The sequence below is a fragment of the Panthera pardus genome, unplaced genomic scaffold (assembly GCF_024362965.1).
Source record: "Panthera pardus isolate Hobbes unplaced genomic scaffold, ASM2436296v1 HiC_scaffold_12, whole genome shotgun sequence".
Lineage (NCBI taxonomy): Eukaryota > Metazoa > Chordata > Mammalia > Carnivora > Felidae > Panthera > Panthera pardus.
The window spans coordinates 80473141-80492394 of record NW_026526677.1 but is presented as its reverse complement, the minus strand read 5'-3'; the positions used below and the strand labels follow the sequence as shown (position 1 = coordinate 80492394).

At 32.8% G+C, this 19254-nt stretch overlaps 1 protein-coding gene across 2 annotated transcripts in view; it reads right to left on the bottom strand.

Moving 5' to 3' along the window:
• CNTN5 (contactin 5) overlaps window positions 1-16548 on the bottom strand; it is a 1357742-nt gene extending 1341194 nt beyond the window's left edge. For both annotated transcript variants that reach the window (XM_053900236.1, XM_053900234.1), the window contains exon 1: window positions 16449-16548. The gene's annotated coding sequence lies outside the window, so the exon portion shown is untranslated. The remainder of the gene's footprint in view (window positions 1-16448) is intronic.
• Between the last annotated feature and the right edge of the window lie 2706 nt (window positions 16549-19254).

Here is a 19254-nt window from a genome sequence, read left to right as displayed (position 1 = left end):
CACTGCGCACATTGCCCGTAACTGTCATTGAATTCTTTCTGTATGTGTTAAAAACATAAAGAGTGAGGGATGCAATTTACTGCTATTATGTTATTTATTATTAAGGAAAGTTTAGATAATATAACATTTATGTATATCTAACACCACATTTCCTGGGCATAATCATATTGAAATTCATACTGAAATCATATTGAAATAATAATGAAAGAACATGGTAGGATTCATGTATTCTTCAATAAGCACTCGGTGAGTGTCTTATGTGCTTGGTGACGAGAATAAATACTTGAGTAAGATTACCTTCAATGAATTCAGAGGAAGATAGGCAAGGTATGCCAACAAATGAATCAGAAGGAGGAGGAAAGTATGAGAGTAGTATATACAGGGTAGTAGCTTGAACAAAAGTATGATGAGTAGGCTAACTTTTATTTTTAAGACTGGGCCAGCCTGCATTTGTTGTAGGACAAAAGAAGACTATAGAAATGGAGAGAATGAAGATACTAGAGAAATGGCAGAAATATGAAGTATGGAGTCCCTAAAGAAGAGAAAAAAATAGCTGAAGAAAAGCAGATGTGGGAACAAAAGGTTTTAAGAGGTAAATTTTTGCATGTAAATTTTGAAATTATAAGAAAAAAGTTCATAGATGGGAAAAGTTCCTTGATGGGAAATACCTACTCCATGAAATACATGAAGTATTGTTCTGAAAATTCAAGGCCAAGGAGGGCCCATGTCTTATTCAGTTTTGTGCTCTCACTGAATAAATGAGAAATTACAAAGAGAGTTTTAGAATTGAGAAGAGTAATTCAAGTTAAAGTTACAGTTCTTTCTCTTTTTTGATATAGTACAGTTTCTCCTAAATTGCTTATTATTATTATTATTATTATTATTATGTTATCTGGAAGTGCATTAGTTACATTTTGCAGTTTCATTTTTTAATTTACAATAAGTTCTCAAATTGTGACTAAAGAAATGTTAATACTTCAGATTGTGATAGCTCTTTCTTTTTTTACCATAAAAGGGAGTGAATGCACACACAATATCTCTATACACAGATCAGCAAAACCATTTAAATAATGGATATTGTGAGACTTTGATCTATATTCAGAGTAAACTTGATATACTGCTAATAATTAAAATGTGTTCCATATAAATGTCAACTTGCCTTGCACATAGTACACACCAAATAAACCTAGAAGAATCGTCCACATTTTTTAACTTTTATTTTTACATGATCTCTTAAATTCTGTTTTTTCTTTGAATTTTTATAGCTTCTGGTTTTTAAAAACCTTAACTATGTAGAAAAAAACACAGTTAATTGGTAAACATAAGACCTAAAATAATGATCCCAAATATTATCAAATATCAGGATTACATTAATTAATCAGGCTAGTATAGTATTTATTTCATATCTAATCGGATGTATATAATTATTTTCATGATAACCTTTGTTACAGGAGTTTTTTCCAAGTCTAATAATTTGTTATGCCTTTAGTTTTTGAGTTTTTATAGTACTTGGAATTCAAAAAAATCATAATATATAGTTTTGGCTCTAATTATTAAATTATATTTTCTTATTTTCTTTCAAAATGTACATATATTTGCATTATACTGAATCATCTTTTGTCTTTTTCTCTAGCAATTTTTCCTAGCTTGCACCTTGGTATTAGTAGCCCAGCTTCTAAATTCCTATCCTTCTGCTACTGAGCAAATACCTACTGCTAACTGTTCTTAGCAGATTGATTTTATGTTTTTAAAAATGTGGAAAAGTTGAGGATAAATCCCCCCCATCCCAGTGCCATCCTGAAAAAACGCATCGTCTCCCTAAAAAATGTTTTGTCTCAAATTGCTGAACAAATTTTAAGTGGTATATAAAATTTACTTGAGTTTTTTTCTTGATTCTCTGAGATACTACATGTTTTTTAAAATATAAAAGTCTCTGAAATCTTTTCATAGAAGTTTAGGAATGCCAAGAAGCAGTCCTTTTAAATATTTTGTAGAGTACTGCTGATTGCTGCAAGCCATCTATTTGTCACCAGGAGGACCACAGAAGCTAATTTAACAATCAGTTTCTTTTCTGTTTTTGGATTCAGTGCTCAGCAGCTAGTGTGAACATTAATCCATCATTTCTCTTATTAAGCAACTGCCCACTATTTTGTAAAATCTCAGAGATGAGAAGACAATTTTAATTGTGCACACTGGAATTTTTGTGATTCTAGTTAGTATTTGTGTGTTTAACAGCTGCAAATTCTCTTTTTCCCTAATTTCAAAAAGACTTCTTGGTCTTCCATTTGCTTTTACTTTTAGTGTTTTCTATTGAGGCAGAAACAATATGATGAACAGCAGCCTGGCTTTTCTGAGTTTATCAAGTGATGGAAAAAATAAGAATGTGAATCTTTCAGGGCAGTTCAATAGCATTTCCTGTCAATGACAGAGAACTTTTGATTAGAAGAAGAATAGTATCTTAAGATAAAGAAGAAATAAGCACAAGGAATAAAGGAGATAATAGCATACCTCCAGACTTAAATGTACTAAATGACCTGAAAAAGCTTGTAAATGCCTTTAAGCTTTTTGGTATTGAACTCCTCTTCAGGATTTTCCTTCTTTTTCTTTCATTTCCCTAAAACATATTTACAACTCTTTTTATTGCTAATGTTTCAATGACTTTATGGTATTGAGTTTATGAACTCAACTTTTAATCTAGTTATCAAAATATATGCCAGAATGGGAAGAAACATTATATTTTAACTATTATTTTTAACAGCATGATAATTATACTTTATTATTTTGAAGTTTTTATTTAAATCCCAATTAGTTAATACACAGTGTTATTACTATACAATATGGTGATTCAAGACTTCCATACAACACCCACCAATGCTCTTCACTACAAGTGTACTCCTTAATCTCCATCACCTTTTTACCCATTCTCCAACCCACCTCCCCTCCGGTAAACATCTGTTTGTTCTCTGTAGTTGAGTCTGTTTCTTGGTTTGCCTCCTTCTCTTTTTTTCTCCTTTGTTCATTTGTTTTGTTTCTTAAATTCCACATTATGCTTTATTTTAAACTAGATTCCAAAAGAGTTATCTAAGAAAAATTCTTTTAAATATATTGAAAAGATACAGGAAATGTCTTTTCAGCTTTAAATTATTTATTCTTATAATAACTTTGGTATCTAATTATTTTAGCTAGTTGTTAATTTATTGAATTGAAATAAAATTTTATATGATAGCTAAAACTAATAATTAAGTTTATAATTTACTTTAGTTACAGATAGGACATTTCACTTAGTGGTACTTGTGATTTGATTCAATGGTGAAATTCAAACATAATGTATGGTACATCATCTTCCATTAAAAAAAATGTTCTTTTTCATTATATATCATCTTACAATGACTTGTAAAAAATATATGTATCTTTTTTTATTTCTTTGTGCTAAGCAGTTTTCATTTTGTGGAATAGCTGAACATTACAAATGATGTATAAAATGAAAAAGATTTGCTCATGTTTCAGAAGTGTTAAAGTAAGTATTGGTTTCGTGTGCATGCCTTTATCTCAAGCATTGTTACATGTTCTGAAAGGAGCAAGGCAAATGTAAGCAAGCAAAACTCAGTGAGTCAATTGATAATTTAGATAAAAATAAAAAACAAATTAAGAACCTTCATCACAAATTTTTCAAGCACATACAAGTTTGGTTTCTTCATCACAATTAGGAAAAGAGAACTTAAACAAATAATTTTATTGATGTTGTTAGGTCAGGGACCAAACTTAAACTTACGTGGAAGTATAGTAAGAACACTTGCTAGGGGACCTGGGTGGCTCAGTTGGTTAAGCATCTGACTTCAGCTCAGGTTATGATCTCACGGTTTGTGAGTTTGAGCCCCACATTGAGTTCTGTGCTGACAGCTCAGAGCCTGGAGACTGCTTCAGATTCTGTGTCTCCTTCTCTCTCTCTCTGCCCCTCTATTGCCTGTGCTCGCTCACTCTCTGTCTCAAACATAAATAAATAAAACTTAAAAAAAAACAAACAAAACCAAAAACCCAAACACTTGCTGAGAGCTCATTCTGTGTCATGATGTATCCTAACGCTACTTCTATGTGGTATTTCTCAATTCTGGTATCTCTAAAGCATTATTTTATCTAGAGCATTATACATTAGGAAAAAGGGCTAATTTAATTAAATAAAATTTCACTTGTTTATGTTGGGCCACCAGGGTGGCTCAGTCGATTGAAGATCCAGCTCTTGATCAAGTCCAGATATCACAGTTTATGGGCCTGCTTGTTCTTTCTCCTCCCTTCCTCTCTTTTCCCCTCCTCCGCTCGTTCTCTCTCCCTCTCCCTTTCTCTCTCTCCTCTCACTCCCCCAATAAATAAACATTTTTAAAAATCTACTTGTTTATGTTATGCAAAGTAGTTTATAAAAGAAATGGCATGATCAGGTCTGAATCTTTGAAAGATTATTCCATCATAATGGCTGACATGTTGGAGAACAGAAGGAAAGAAACAAAGCTGGAGATGTTATTCTACTGAAAGATGCCCTGAACCAGTGTTGTAAGATTTAGAAGGCTGGTTTGAATGTGAGAGGATTCATTTATCCAGAATCTTTTCTTTGCTTGAAGCCTTTTCTGCTCTACCCACGTAGAACTGTCTGTCTTCTCTTTTTCATACCCCAACTGGATCTTTTGCATTGGAGGGGAAACAAAATGATGTTACTTATACAAATATTTCTTGCTTTTCACAATGTGCTTTCCTAGAAAATTGAGCAATGCCTCAAAACATTTGTAATTGACTTCCTGCTGCCATTTGTGTCTTGGTTTCAGTTAGTATGTAAAGGAAATAAGAAAAAAAAATCAACTTAATAGAGTTAAATTGGGGATTGGTAGTAATGTAAGACTAAGAAATATTTTAAAAACATGTGAAAATATTCAAAATATGGATAGACAGATATTCTAAAACACTGTTGGTGGAAGTGTTAACTGGAATCATCCCTGTGGAGATTAATTTGGCAGTAAAACTAAAATTTTAAATGCACATTCTCAATTACCTGGGAATTTTGCTTCTAGATCTACTTACACTTATGTAAAAATGCATATAAGAATTTTTATTTCACATTTGTCTTTGCATATAAAAATAAATTGATAAATGATTTTAGGAGAAGGATTATGTATATAAATTATACTCTATCTTTATCATGACATAGTCTACAGTGTTCAAAAATTATGTACCTTTTGAATTGTTATGTAGGCACCCAAAATTATTTTATGAATAAAAAAGATACAACATTTTTTGGAAGGGTGCATGTAAAAATTCCTGTTGATGATGGCTTCTAGTTCTGCACTTCTACCCCTGAAGCACAGAACTAGAAGAAATTTTAGGGCAGAGATTCAGCTTTCATTATATTCTTTTTATAATGCTCATTGTCAACTCAATAATGTTAGGATAAAAAACAGATGATGACAACAGTATTCACTTGATCAAGATTCTGACTTTGAGAGCTGTTTATCGTATGGTCACCAGGCTGACAATACCCCAACAGAACAGATCAGTTGTAACGTCACAAAAAGTATGTTAGGATTATATTTGAAGTCATTCTTAGCATTCCACTTTTTATCAATGATGAGCTGGAAAAAAATTATAATTATCTTTTGTTATTGGAAAATAATTCCTCTACAAAACTATGCCTCTTTAAATTAACCCTTAAAACAGTGTATTATTTTTGCCAAGGAGAAAAAAACTAGGTAAGAAGATATATTTATTTGTCATTTGAGTTTTCTTCTTGCTCATTCAAGAAAACTTGAATTACCCTAATGTGTTTGAAATATAAGGCTACAAGAAACTAACAATAATTTCTTCATATAAAAAAGAAATTGAACTGAGACCATTTACACAAACATTAACTACGGACAAACACTTAACCTAACAGAGATTACCTTTAGAAAGGTAGTTAATATGAAGTTAGATCAAGATAGTTGTCTTAACTTTTAAACATGTATTGAAGTTCTCATATGTAGGAGACATCTGATCATGCAGAATATCTAAAGAGAAGTAATATGCATGAGAATGAGAACACAAAGTCATTTCTTTCTTCTAAATTAATGTTTATCAAGGCAACTATATATTTTTGAATAAATGGCATTTCAAGATTCAATCTGACAAAATCAACCACGCATTTATATATAAAGCCTATTATCTTATAAAACAAACACACGCAGAAAAGATAAAAAGACATCTTTGCTTCAGGTGAAATAGCACCTCAGGCCATTTTTTTAAAGTATCTCATGATATGAATACTTATTTAATCATTTCCTCATAAAATGCTGTGAAATTCCTTTCTATCAGCTCCCTCTCCTGTCTGCTTTGTGGCTTTCTCCACCTTCCTATTTTTCCTCAATAAGCAGTATAGTCTTAATATTCTTTTTTTGAAAGAGACTTTATTGTGTGTGAGATTTGATTCTTCCAATCTTTGCATTGTATTGAATTTTCTGCAATAGTAAAATAATCAGCAAACATTTAAGGAAGATGTTGATTGGCTGTACAAATACAAAGCATAGAGAGGCACATAATTCACCATATTAAACACAAACTGTGTTTACTTAATAATTTTATTGTCATAGTAGCCAAGCCAGAATCTAATTATATACCTAAATATCATTTGTAGAAAAAAATCTGTAAAATGTTTGCAAACTAAAATGAAATCATTTGTTTGCATTAAAATCTATTGACAATTTGCTATTTAAAAGATTTCAGTTTCTATTTGTTTTTAACATAATATTTGCAGCATGAGCTACTTTCATAAAATTATTTTTTAAGTAACAAAACATGTACTAAAATTGAAAGAAGAAAATACTCAGAGGAACATAGTATTTGCAAATGAATATATCCTATACCATTTTGCAATTACATGGGATTCAAAGACAATATCTGAACATCTCCTCTCCATCTCCAAAATAGAATCAATGCTCTAAATAATTCTATAAAAGAACATTAAATACTTCCTTTAACAGACAAAGCAAAAACACAATATAATAAAAAGACCCCAGCCAGTAATCTCTTTCAATACATGCAAGTAAAATTAAGACCATAAAAGGAAAATAAAACATCTCCATATCAATAAAATAAGTGATTTTCCTCATATTTGGAAGACTGGACCGATTGTGCCGATGTGTATTTATACAAAATTTATATTACTTTTCTGTCTTCAAATATTTTTTGAACCTAAGCATTAAAAAAACAAATTTGTAAGCAATTGCACCTAAAGATATGAAGGAAATAATCTTGACTCCTGAAACCATTCTTGTTTCCTTCTTATAAAAACAAAACAAACAAAAAACCTGTAAAACAGTAGTTAATATCATTCTTTTACAAGTAAAGAAACAGAAGCTTAGAAAAGTTTCTGTATTTCTCGGGGAACCACATAGGGAAGCTGTTGGATCAGGAGGAAATCTGGGTAGTAGGAAGTCCATGCTTTTCCCATGGCCTCTCCAGGCGCTATGAATGCAATGTCTTGTCTCATTATATCTGTTTGGTGGAATCTATCCTAGACTAAGTTGTCAACACCAACAGTTTTGTTTCTTTCAACTTTTGTCTATATCAAAATCTCATAACTCACATAGGGGCCATTAAATTACAGTGTATCAAAACCCCCCAAAATATCCTTTAGGTTTATTGATTTTAACTCTCTTAAGAGGATAATAAACTGAGGAAGTGATTTGCCCAAGTCACAGCTACGTGCAAAACTGGGGCTGACCCTCATCTTAAATGCCATCTAATCTTGAAATGAACTATTAGCCTCTTGTTTTTGATAAAATCCCAATACTTTACATGTCTCTCAGAATCCTTTACATCGCATTCGATGTATTTTAACTTCTCTCTTTGCATTAGAGTTTTTTCTTTACATTAGTTAATTTTCCTACTTCCTTTTACATATTCATCTTCTTTCTGCCTGTCTTTCCACCAACTGAAAAGAGTCTTTACCAATCCATAATTGAAATTTCCGCCAAATCTTAGTACTTCTTAGTACAAAATCTTATTTTGTCTGGGAATTCAGTTTAATCCATCCGCACAATGACTATTTCTGTTCCTCCAATGTCTTCAGAATGTGTGACTAATATCTCAATAATTATGTTTACTAGTACATTTTCTTAAGTTTCTTATCAAGTTGTGTCCGAACTGACAATTTTCCACCTATCACTTGCTGAGATCAAACCTCTCACTTGCTTTGGATTGCCAAAAATAAGTGGCTTTGTGTATACTAATTTTATAAGAAATGTCTTTCTAAATAAGTTAATTTAATAAAAGAGAAGATATATAGAATAATCTTTAAATACCCATGGTCCATACATCTCAATATTGTTTTCTACAATTAGGATAGACAGACAACTTAAAGCTTATATCTTACATAAATACATATCAGAGTGAAAACAAGTTTTCTTCCCAGACTTTTTTGATGTTTCTACCACTGTCGTTTTTGTTATTGAGAAGTAGATTGTTTATTTTTATATTAATATTATCACAACTGCATGACGGTTGTTATCCTAATTTTGCATATAAAGAAAGGTTAAGTAAGTCTTCTAAAATTAAACAGCTAACAAGTTGTGGAACCAAGGCTGAACTCTAAAATTCAAACACCAAGTCCCTTAATCCATACTGCCCTCCCTATGTTAGATATATTATTATAATGATCAAAATAATGTTTACTACTGTTCTGACACCTCTATTACTATTAGTATTGCTATCTGGAAGGGACTGTGTAAGTAAAGCTGTATTAGCTTTGCAGTTAACCTAACCCCTTAAAATATGGTTTACCATCACCATTAATATTCTATACTTAATCATAGAAAGAAATAAAGCTTATTTATTATCACATGTAAGAAATGTATCTTTTCACAGCATCTAAGCATGCCACATTTATTTTACCTAAGATGCAATTCTATCATCAGAGCCTGGATGGTTCTAAGATACTAAAGTTAGCACTATAATGAGATGTAGAAAAACACAGCATTCATTTAAAGTGGTTAGGTGAGTCTTGGAATCAAAGTTACTTCAAAATAACTTAGGCAGTAGGAAGTAAATGCAGCAATTAGAGAGCTAGCATAAAATACTCCAAGCTGGAAAGACTCAGTAGGAGAAAACTAACAGTAGTCTCCAAAAGGAGAACACTTTGAATATTTGCATCTTAGCTGTATACAGTGCTATCACTGTACATTTTACATTGAACCACATTTACCCTATATGTTTATTTCCTCCACCAGCTCATAAACTATTTATTCCCCTTTATATTCTTACTTAACTACAACTGCACACACTAGACCATTTGAGTGAGTGAAACGATGTAGAAATCGCTTTAAACTTGAAAGAATTGTCTCTTTATTAATGCTACACATTAAAGCATATACTAACAAGACCACCTTAAAAAATGAGAAACAAATATAGTCATAACTTTTTAAACACAGTTAATGTGGTAGATTTTCATAAAATCAGTTATGGATCATTTAACTTAAATCTTAACCATTCTTTCTTACTAAGGTTACTGTTTTTGGAAAATACTGAAGAATTCAAAATAAGTTGTAGGTAAGTAAATATCCAAAGAAAGTAAAAATTCAAAGAATATTAAGGACCACTTATTCATTGGACTTAGAGAATATATTTTATATTTTCTACTAATTATTTGCAAAATCTGGCAATATGCATTGGGTAAAAAAATTCAGATTAGATATTATTTTAGCCATTGTCTTTCACTTCATGTTTACTATATTTGTCACCTTTAAATATTCAGTATTTAAAGTAAATGAGAGTCTTAAAATATGAAGTCAGCCCATATGGACATACAAAAATTCTCTTGTCATACGTGACAATGAAAGATTTGAGAGACAATGTTGTACCATAAACCTAGCAATGTATAATCACTTGAGTTGCACTATGCTCATATTATAGTTTACCCTCGGTTCTACCATAGAATTTTTTAGCTCATGGTCTATACATCTCAATATTGCCTTCCACAATTAGGGCAGCATTGTGCCTCATGCAAAAACAGAATATTTTGGTAGACAGATAACTTAAAGCTTATAACCTACAATACATATTGCAGTGAAAACTAATTTTCTTCCCAGGCTTAAGTGTTTAAATAATTACATCACATTATTAAAATTAAGCATAGATGAAATTTGGTTCAGACACAGTGATAAACTAAATACTATTACAGACTCAAATGTGTTCTGTATTAACTTCCTTTAGTATTACAGCAGTAAAGCTAGAGTTTTTATACAAGTTGATATTTTAATTCTAAAACTCAGAGGAATGGTACCTATTTCTAGAGACTCATTTTCTGCTTTGCATTTTATTAAATTCTCCAAAATCATTACTATCCTATGGAAGCTCATGATTTAAATTTTATCCAAACTTGTCAATACACAGGAACATTTTCTTAGCTACATTTCTCGTTGACTTTCTATCTCATTTTAGTGTGTCATTAAACACATATTACTGAAAGAACCACAAACAAATAAACAAAAAACTAAAAAACTGCCAATTCAGGAAAAAAAAGTTTTAACCAAAAAAATATACAGTCCTTTATAAATATATGGTGGAAAAAAGTCACTTGTGTTTCTTTTCTTACTTGCATTTCCAGGTTTCTTAATTGATACTGTCAAAAGCCTCCTATTTAACTGTTGAGTACACACTAAGTTCATTTGAAAAACTTTATATCCAGCAATTACATTGGCTAGACATTCAGTTCTTGGTTAAGAGAATGTGGGTATAGCTGTTTCCTCTTAGTTAACATATTTCAATTTAAAATTTTCTAATCTTAAAAGACAATGTTTTACAAGTATACTATGTAGTAATCTTGACTTAAAAGATATAAAACTAATTAATATTTTCATAGCAAAATAAAAAGTATAAACTATAAAAAGCTCTGACCAAGAAATAAAAAAAAATAGGGTTCTAATTCTATTTTTTCCATTAAATGTAATGTTGAACAGAGCACTTCACCTGTTTATATCTGTTTGTTACTCTTTGTGGTAATACGTATGCACTCTGTAAGGCTCCTTCTAATACTAAATGATATTATTTTGTCACTGTTCCCTAAATGTCCTGATAATCTATTTATCATTAGTGACCTATGATATCTGTGGTTATTTTTAATGAGATGGTTATTTTAACATTAGAAACTCATTCACTAGCTCATATATTGCCATTAGAATAATGGCATTGAAAGAGGAAGAGTACTGAATTATGAAATTTAAGGTTTCAATTCTATTACAAATGATATGACTTTTGAAGTCCCTATTATAAAATATACCCAAAATTAGAAAAATTAATGATCACTAGCAAATTGTTTTATTAATTTTTGAATATAAGACATGAGATTAGTCTGTATCTTTTGGAGAAGAATATGAAGAGGAAAGTTTCAAACCAACACAATAAAGCAAAACATAAAATCTAACTAAGATTCGATATGAGACCTTTTCTAATGATTTCAGAAATATTTGAGTGCAATTAAATTTGTTTAGAAGCACAGGAAACAATTTCACATTAATGATCATGAAATACCAATTGAATAAAAATTTATTTCTAGAAAACAAGAAGTCTTTTTTAACTTCCTACTGTCACTCATCTGTATCCTCCAGTTACTATTCAACTTAATTCCAATAATTTCATCGAATTCTGTCATTTCCGAGACTATAAAATACAATATCTCAGCAAATATGACATAATTGAAAAGTGAATTCTTATATAAAATTGAAATGGGAGAACCCAGGAGGATTAAAATAATATTTACATTTGGTTTATATAATGTTTGGTTTAGCTTCAGAAAAGTTCTTTAACACTTTTAAATAAGAAATTAAATATTTGAGAAAATAAAGATGAAAATTTATATGCATACAAGTAAATTTTTCACCCAATAAATATACCATTTCTCTACCAGTTGTTTCATAAATATAAACTTGTGGAGCCAGTGAAATCTTCCTTAAAATATATTTAAAAATATGTTTATGGATCCAGACACATTATAACTATAATTATCCTGTTATAATATCTTTTTCTTACAATATTATGTCTATCAATAGGAAGAGAATTTTAATTCACCTTTCATCACCTAAGTGACCAGCAAAATTTCCCTTCCTAAGATCCATATGCTACAGTTACTACTGGATGACAATGGAAGATGAAATCATCTTGAGCATTTAACAGCTATAATGATAAGATAGAATGATAAGGAGCAGATTCCTATCCCAGGCCGATAAAATCTTTATGTATATAATTACACTTATCCTATTGATGGTCGCAAAAGAATTTTTGATAACTCATAAATAAAATACATTGATTTTCCTCCTTGCCCAGATATACAATTGCTTAAATTCTGGATAATGTTCACATTAGCCACTTTAACGCTTAAGCATGGACATATTTTAGAATAAAGACACAAACTATAAAGGAATGTTTGCAGGAAGGCTCATACAACTATGTTAATACTTTATTTTCTATCAAGAGCTCAACTTTTTTTCACGTTTATAAGTATAGGGAATACTTGGATTCTTGACAGATATGAGGAAAATGGGCAAGTCCTGCTGGATCACGTAAGAGAAATCCACTTGCTAAAAATGCATAAAAGTGGTATCCACAAGGAAGCAAGTTATTTTGGTCATTATGGATTTTTAGGGAACCACTGAGAAGACAAAAAAAAAATCCATTTTACAACTGTATTGTCAAACGCATCCATTTTGGGGATTGTTTAAAAATGACAATGGTCACAAGGGATTCCAGCTTAAAGAACACACGGGAAATGAACACCCATGCTCTCTAAAGTTTCTTGAGAATGACAGTTCTCACACTATTTTATAATAGCTTAAGAAATGTTGGATGTATTGATTTTTTTGATGTCCATGAAAAGACAGAACTTTGATTTCCTTCCCAGGATTACTTTATGGGCTATTTCTAGGGTTCTATTTCCTTATAAAACTGAGAAGAAGAGCTTCCATACTTTGGCTGGCTTTAAGTCTTATGAACTGATGTTTCAGAAGACTAGAAAGTCAAAAATACAATATCTAACAATGTGGAATATGATGTGAAAGACTTGTGTTTTAATTTAAGGGGTGATGTGGATAAAAATGCTCTCTTTGGATTATACATATGTTTATAATAGATAAAACATGAATGAAGTTAATACATGGTCTGATATCAAGTTCATGGGGTATAATTTAATACTGACAAATAACTTTGATGAAATAATTTAACTGCAAAACCTTATCTTCCTAGAAGGTAAATATATACAATAAAGCAGTTTAAAAATTCCTCTCATATTCAGTGTATCAATGAAACACTACCAAATTTGTTTTATTCATTCTTAATGAAAATAATTAACTAAAAGAATGTCCAAGAGTTTAAGAAACATATTAACTGATACTATGCTGCTTATCAGAAATCTTCTAACATTATACATTTGGATATCAAAAAATCATAAAAGGAGAAATTAATTGGGCATAGGTAGGGATATTGGACATAGCTCTTAAATAGTTTTTATTCCTAAATATTATATTAAGGGATTTTATATTACTCATTACTTTTTAAAATGCACCATTCTCTAATGTGGAATTATTGATCACAAATGCTCAGAAAATAGACCTCGGCAAACATTCTACTGCTTTGAGCTTCCGACCAGCCTCTTTCCTGCTATAAAGTGCTAAGAAGTTCATGTGACATATTAGCACAGCCTTATAACACCAATCTAAGAAAATATCTTGTCAGAAATACACACCTCTTATTTTATGTTTGTATCTTCAGCAATAAAAAAAGGAGTAAATAAATCTGAGATCTTGAAGTCAGAGTTTTAAGTTGCCAAATTATATAAACATATGGACACATTCAAATTAAGATAAAATTTCCAATCTCTTAACAAAATTTTAAGAAAACATATATTTTAAAAAGCAAACAGTTCAAAGACAATGTAGCTAAGCAAAATATGTATGATAGGATGGATTAAGCAAAAAACATTTTAAACCTTGGCCCCATAAAATCCTAAATTGGATGGGGAATCACTAAATGCTGCTATAAAACTTGTGTTCGTAATGGAACTTAAATGTAGTCAAATCATCTTTACACTATTAAAGCCATCTAGGCAAATTTTTTAATTTCATAAAATATGCCTTTTGTTTTCTCTAGGAGTTAAGACAAACTCCAAAATAACTTGGGCAGCATAGCAACCCCTTCCTTTCTTCATCTGGAGAGCCCTCTACCCTTTACTGACACCCTCTGGTCCTTATTACCAAATCAGTTTTGAGATTAAACCACACTCTAATCTCTAATCTAAAGGTGCTAAAGGTCTTCTAAACTGTTAAATAAAAAATATATTTATAGAACTATATTTTAGCCAAACCTGTTCCATTTTAACAAACAGTTCTTCTCAGTTGGACCCATACAATTGAAGTAAACGTACACAAACAACTAATTTTTAATAGCCTATGTGTGTGTTCACTGTTTGATTTTAGTTAATCTTCCTAACCTACTAAAGATTTATTTACCACTTAATAGTTGAAGGGTTGCTCTGATAGGGAAACTAAGGTATTTCAGCGGTCCATTAAAAAATTCCAAAATTGTACTTTCCCAGATCTATTTCTAAACATACTATGGTGTACATTTGCCTCACAATTTACAAAGTCTGGCATTTAGTTAATCTATCAGGGCAAATATTCTTTTTTCTAACTTTGAGAATTCTGTCTATTCAACTGTGTATGCAATCAAAGAAGAAATTAAAATGTTTTTCTCTTCATTCCTTAGTTTTCAGAAGTTTTAAGCTTTAGAAAAATGTAAAGGGTGCACCAACCCCTGCACAAAAACCTTGACACTTTATATTGTAATAAACATTCACTAATTTTCTATTTCAAATATGCTTTAATATCATCTCACCACAGTCCACTTGTTATTTTTCAAATTCTATTTCATTATTTATGGCACATTTCCTTTTTTTGACTTGTAACTTTGCATTTTGTGTTTTTTTTCTCTCACTAAACTTAGTTGGTCTTTATATGTAATATCTTTAATTTTTAAGCATTTGCTTTATGTCACATATTCTTACACAGTCATATTGTTTTGGAGTTTCTTTAGAGTTGCGTCAGAGGAAACATATACCTATCAAGTTTGAGATTCAATATACTGGTCCACATACAACTCATGTGAGTATGCAGTAGGAAAATATACAAAGAAACATTTGTGAGTTGCTTAAAATTGGCTACAGGCCCTTTGAAAAAAATAATGACCTCATCATTAGTAATTCTTTTATGTTTAGGATCACAGTATCAATCATGACGAACTCTTTCTAGCTTGCTATGATAGTCCTAAGTATTTCTGTAGCTCTGTTACAGTTCAATAGTAATCAATTATACCTTCACTAATTTTTTTAAAATCGACCCACTATTTATTTGTCTGTGTTTTTTAATGCTAGTACCCTAATGAATATCTATTTCTTTCATCCTTATTTCCCCAGGTAAAATTGAGAATCAAGGTGGAGGTATGGTGTCTCTAAATTATTTTATCTTTTCAATTAGAAAAAAATACAGATGGATTGAATATAGGTAAGGCATTTCACATATGACAGTTTAAAAGTTTTCTGCTTCCAAATCTGCATTTAAATTACGTGACTGTATTGTATTGTTCACGCTAAAGAGGTAATAAAATTTTTAAATAAAACAATTCTAAAATATTTATTGGATCCTTGTTTTTCCAAAAAAAAAGTTAATTAAAATTTTTTGAGATTGTCAGAGTAATTCTCAGCCTATTCTACACCATGTTCATATTTATGCAAATTACTATTCTCTTCCACTTCTCAATAAAAAGCTTAATAAGGATGTCTGAACATATTTTTATTTTCTTAAAAAAATCTGTCTCATTCCCCTACATGACATTTAGAAAACACCGCAGCATAACTCAAGACACCGTTTTTCCTTGGTCTCTCTAACTTTATAGAACTCCACTTAGAGAGCATCCCTCCTGAATTTTAACAAGTTATTGCACTGCCAGGTGCCCAGTCATTGGGCTGTCTTCCCACAAATACAGGGCTCAGTCGTGAGACATACATTCAGTATCTGAGAACCACATCCTATTTTCTGAGCATTTACCCTCTTTTGCAGAAAATTCTTCCCCTCACCTGGCATTCATTACCTTACCGTTTACTTGCAGGAATTGTTTACTCTTATTTTGGATGACATTATGAGATACACAAATAGGTTATATTCACTCCATGCTTCAACTTTTCTGACATAAAATTTCAGCAAAGAAAAAAACAGCATGTTTGGGGGGAAAAAACCACAACTCTTTACGTTACAGTTTTTAAATTCTGGCAATATGGCAAGAAAAGATGGCTTTGCAGAAGGGAGTGTGTCAAAAATCGTTAAGTGCCTGGGAGATGAAGTGCATAATCACAGAAAGCAGTCCCTGGCAAAGGAATGCCTGCCACTTACCAATGAGATGCCAGACTCCCCTGTCCTTCCTCTGTGACTCTCAATTCCTGTCTGCCATCCTCCTGCCCGTCAACACAGTTCAGATAGAGCAGTTCCTTGAGTCCACTCAGCCTGTGGCAGGAGAGAATTGCGGAGTTTTTAATCATTCAGAGGAAATCCTCCAGCTTGCCCTGCTTCTCCCTGAAGAGGGGACCCAGGTAACTCATCCTTTCCGCCCCGAGCTTTAATGGCACTTTGGCTGCCGCCTCCTCGCAGTTCCGCGCCCCCACTCCGGAGTTGGTTATATCGGGAAGTAGGTGCGGCGCCTCCTCAGGCTGGTACGTTTGGGGCTCGCGTGTTTTCCTCCAATGCGTCCGCGCGCCCCGCGCCCCGCGCCTCTGACTGGCTGTGTCCTTCCCGGAGCGGTCCCTCGCCCCTCCCCGCTCGCCCGCGCTGTCGCTGTCGCCCGCGCCCTGCGCCTCACTGCCTCTCGCTGAGAAGGTTCATTTAGCATGTCCCCGGGCTGAAAGGTCTGTTTGCTTCCAAAGGGTTTTATGTTTCTCTACTCGTCTCACTAGTCAACCGCTATTTCCCTTCGCGCCGAAGTGCGGAGGGCTTCCCCTCCCCCCAACCTGCTTTTCTGCGCCGCAACCTTTCCGAATTCAACATTCATAGATTACAGAGCGATCGTGTTGGCTGGTGACTGCTCAGGAGATCTCAGACGAGCATTCCCTCCTCTGCTCGCTGGCCGCTGTCTGTCTGCTTTCGGATTCCCACTCGGTCGCTCGTACCCCAGACAGCAGCGGCACCGACCGAGGCCCGCTGCTACTGGACTTTGCACTTTGGAGAATGTCCCCAGGTCCTGACCGGGAAGCGCTTCTCTTTGTTCGCACACTTACGAGTTTTATCTCAGGACGGTTAGGCTCTGTGACTGTTTTTATTTCTCCTTGGTTGTCCCCCCCCCCCCGCCCCCCCGCGTCAGTCCTGAGTAACCTAGGGAAATAGTCGGCTTAGTCTCAGACAGCGGCCCTTTTTTTTTTTTCCTGAAATTTTATATCACAATGGATGTAATTGGAAAAATAACACAGGTAGTAAATCCACAGTGTGGCAGCTTTAGTGCTATTGTTCTGGTAGCCCTCCCCTTTACTTTTCCTCTCTCGATCTCAGAGTCATTCTCGAATTCTCTTGATTCCTTTGATGCTAAGAGTTTGTTACAGAAATTATATTGCACGTCCTTGGCAATGTATTTCCATAGATAAAGCGATTAGCACCTGTGTTTAATGGAAAAGAAATCCACGCACTGTTTTCTGTTTCTGTTCATCTATCTCTGTGAGACTGTGAGAGCCTCACGTTACACCCGCTGTCGGTTGGTGTCCGGTTTGCATGTGTGTTTGAGTCCAGCCTGACCCTGCACTGGGGCTGATTCTTCTGCTCACTTAATCCCTCAATGGGGTCTGACTGGCTCTAATTGGTAAGGAGAGTACAGTGCCACGCAGCCTGTAGCTGGAAGCCTTCCTACCACCAACTCTCTGTTGTTTCTCTTACAGCTTTTCTGGTAATTAAAATTAGTCTTTTTACTGTTTCTTGGCTTCTTCTCATTCATCCACACATGTTGTGAGAACATACAGCCTCTGCTTTTAATGGCCACCCTCAGGATCTGGGCTGATTTCTTGTTCCATAGCAAAGACAAATTTGTGTGTTCACATCTAATGCTTCTCTACCCTTCCGTACTTTTTATTTTCTTTTTCCCTGCTTTCCAGTAATTAGGTTATTTTCTTTGTGTTAACTGAGGGATTGTTGCCGAGATTTGACTTCTCTCGGCTTTTTCTCTGCTTCACTAGTTTCACTCCTGTGTCAGGCTCTTGGTTCACAGAGAGAATCACCCGGACTTTTATAACCTCTTTAAATATATCACAACATAGATTCAAAGTCTAAAAGCTTAAAACATTATTTTTTTTTATTGTGCAGTGAGGTTTTTCCCTTTAAATGTTTGTTATAATTGAGCACATTCAGCCTTAATAGGAGATAGAAAAGACAAGCTTGCTTACAGTTTTCTTTACTTCCTTGAACACCTTTATATTGCAATTGATTTGATAATTTTGGCATTTGTGTCATCACCTCATATATTTCATATATTTTCTTTCAACTTTCATTTCAGAAAAAAATTAAGTTGGCTTATTAATTTTTTTAAAATTAATCAAAAATGTAGGTCAGTCAAATCAAGACATAGGGTAACGTGATAGATAGTTGGAGAGACAGGTAGCCAGGAATGAGGTTTAGACAGAAAAACTCATTTATATTTTGTTAAAAATGGCCTTAAGTTTACCATTAAGATAGTAGCCAATTTAAAGAAGGAAATGCTGTTGGTCACATGATTCGTGGTACCCTCCCACAGTTAACATGAACAAGGAGATGTATGTTTCAAATGATATAGGTGTGTTAATTATTTTAAATAAAATAATACAAAGGCTTATGATGTTTTGACATTTTACAAAAAAGATGATTATAATTAGGCATGAAGATATTTGTGTAACAAATATTGATAATGTAAAGCACTTTTCCTTTTGAGGTTATCTGATCATTTAGAGGGTGGGAAAAGAGATGTTGAATCTGGTTAATTAGGAATAGTAAGATCTATTTCTGTCAGTTCAAATTTAGAATGTTAATTTCAAGTCATATCAAGTCATAACGTAGGAGTGACTAGGTTACAGGGATATATTGCAGCAAGACTCGGAATGAGTGACTATATTTTCATTTATTTTATAATTTAAAATATTTCATTATATAATATGCAACTGTAAATTCAATACTAGTATTATATATTCCA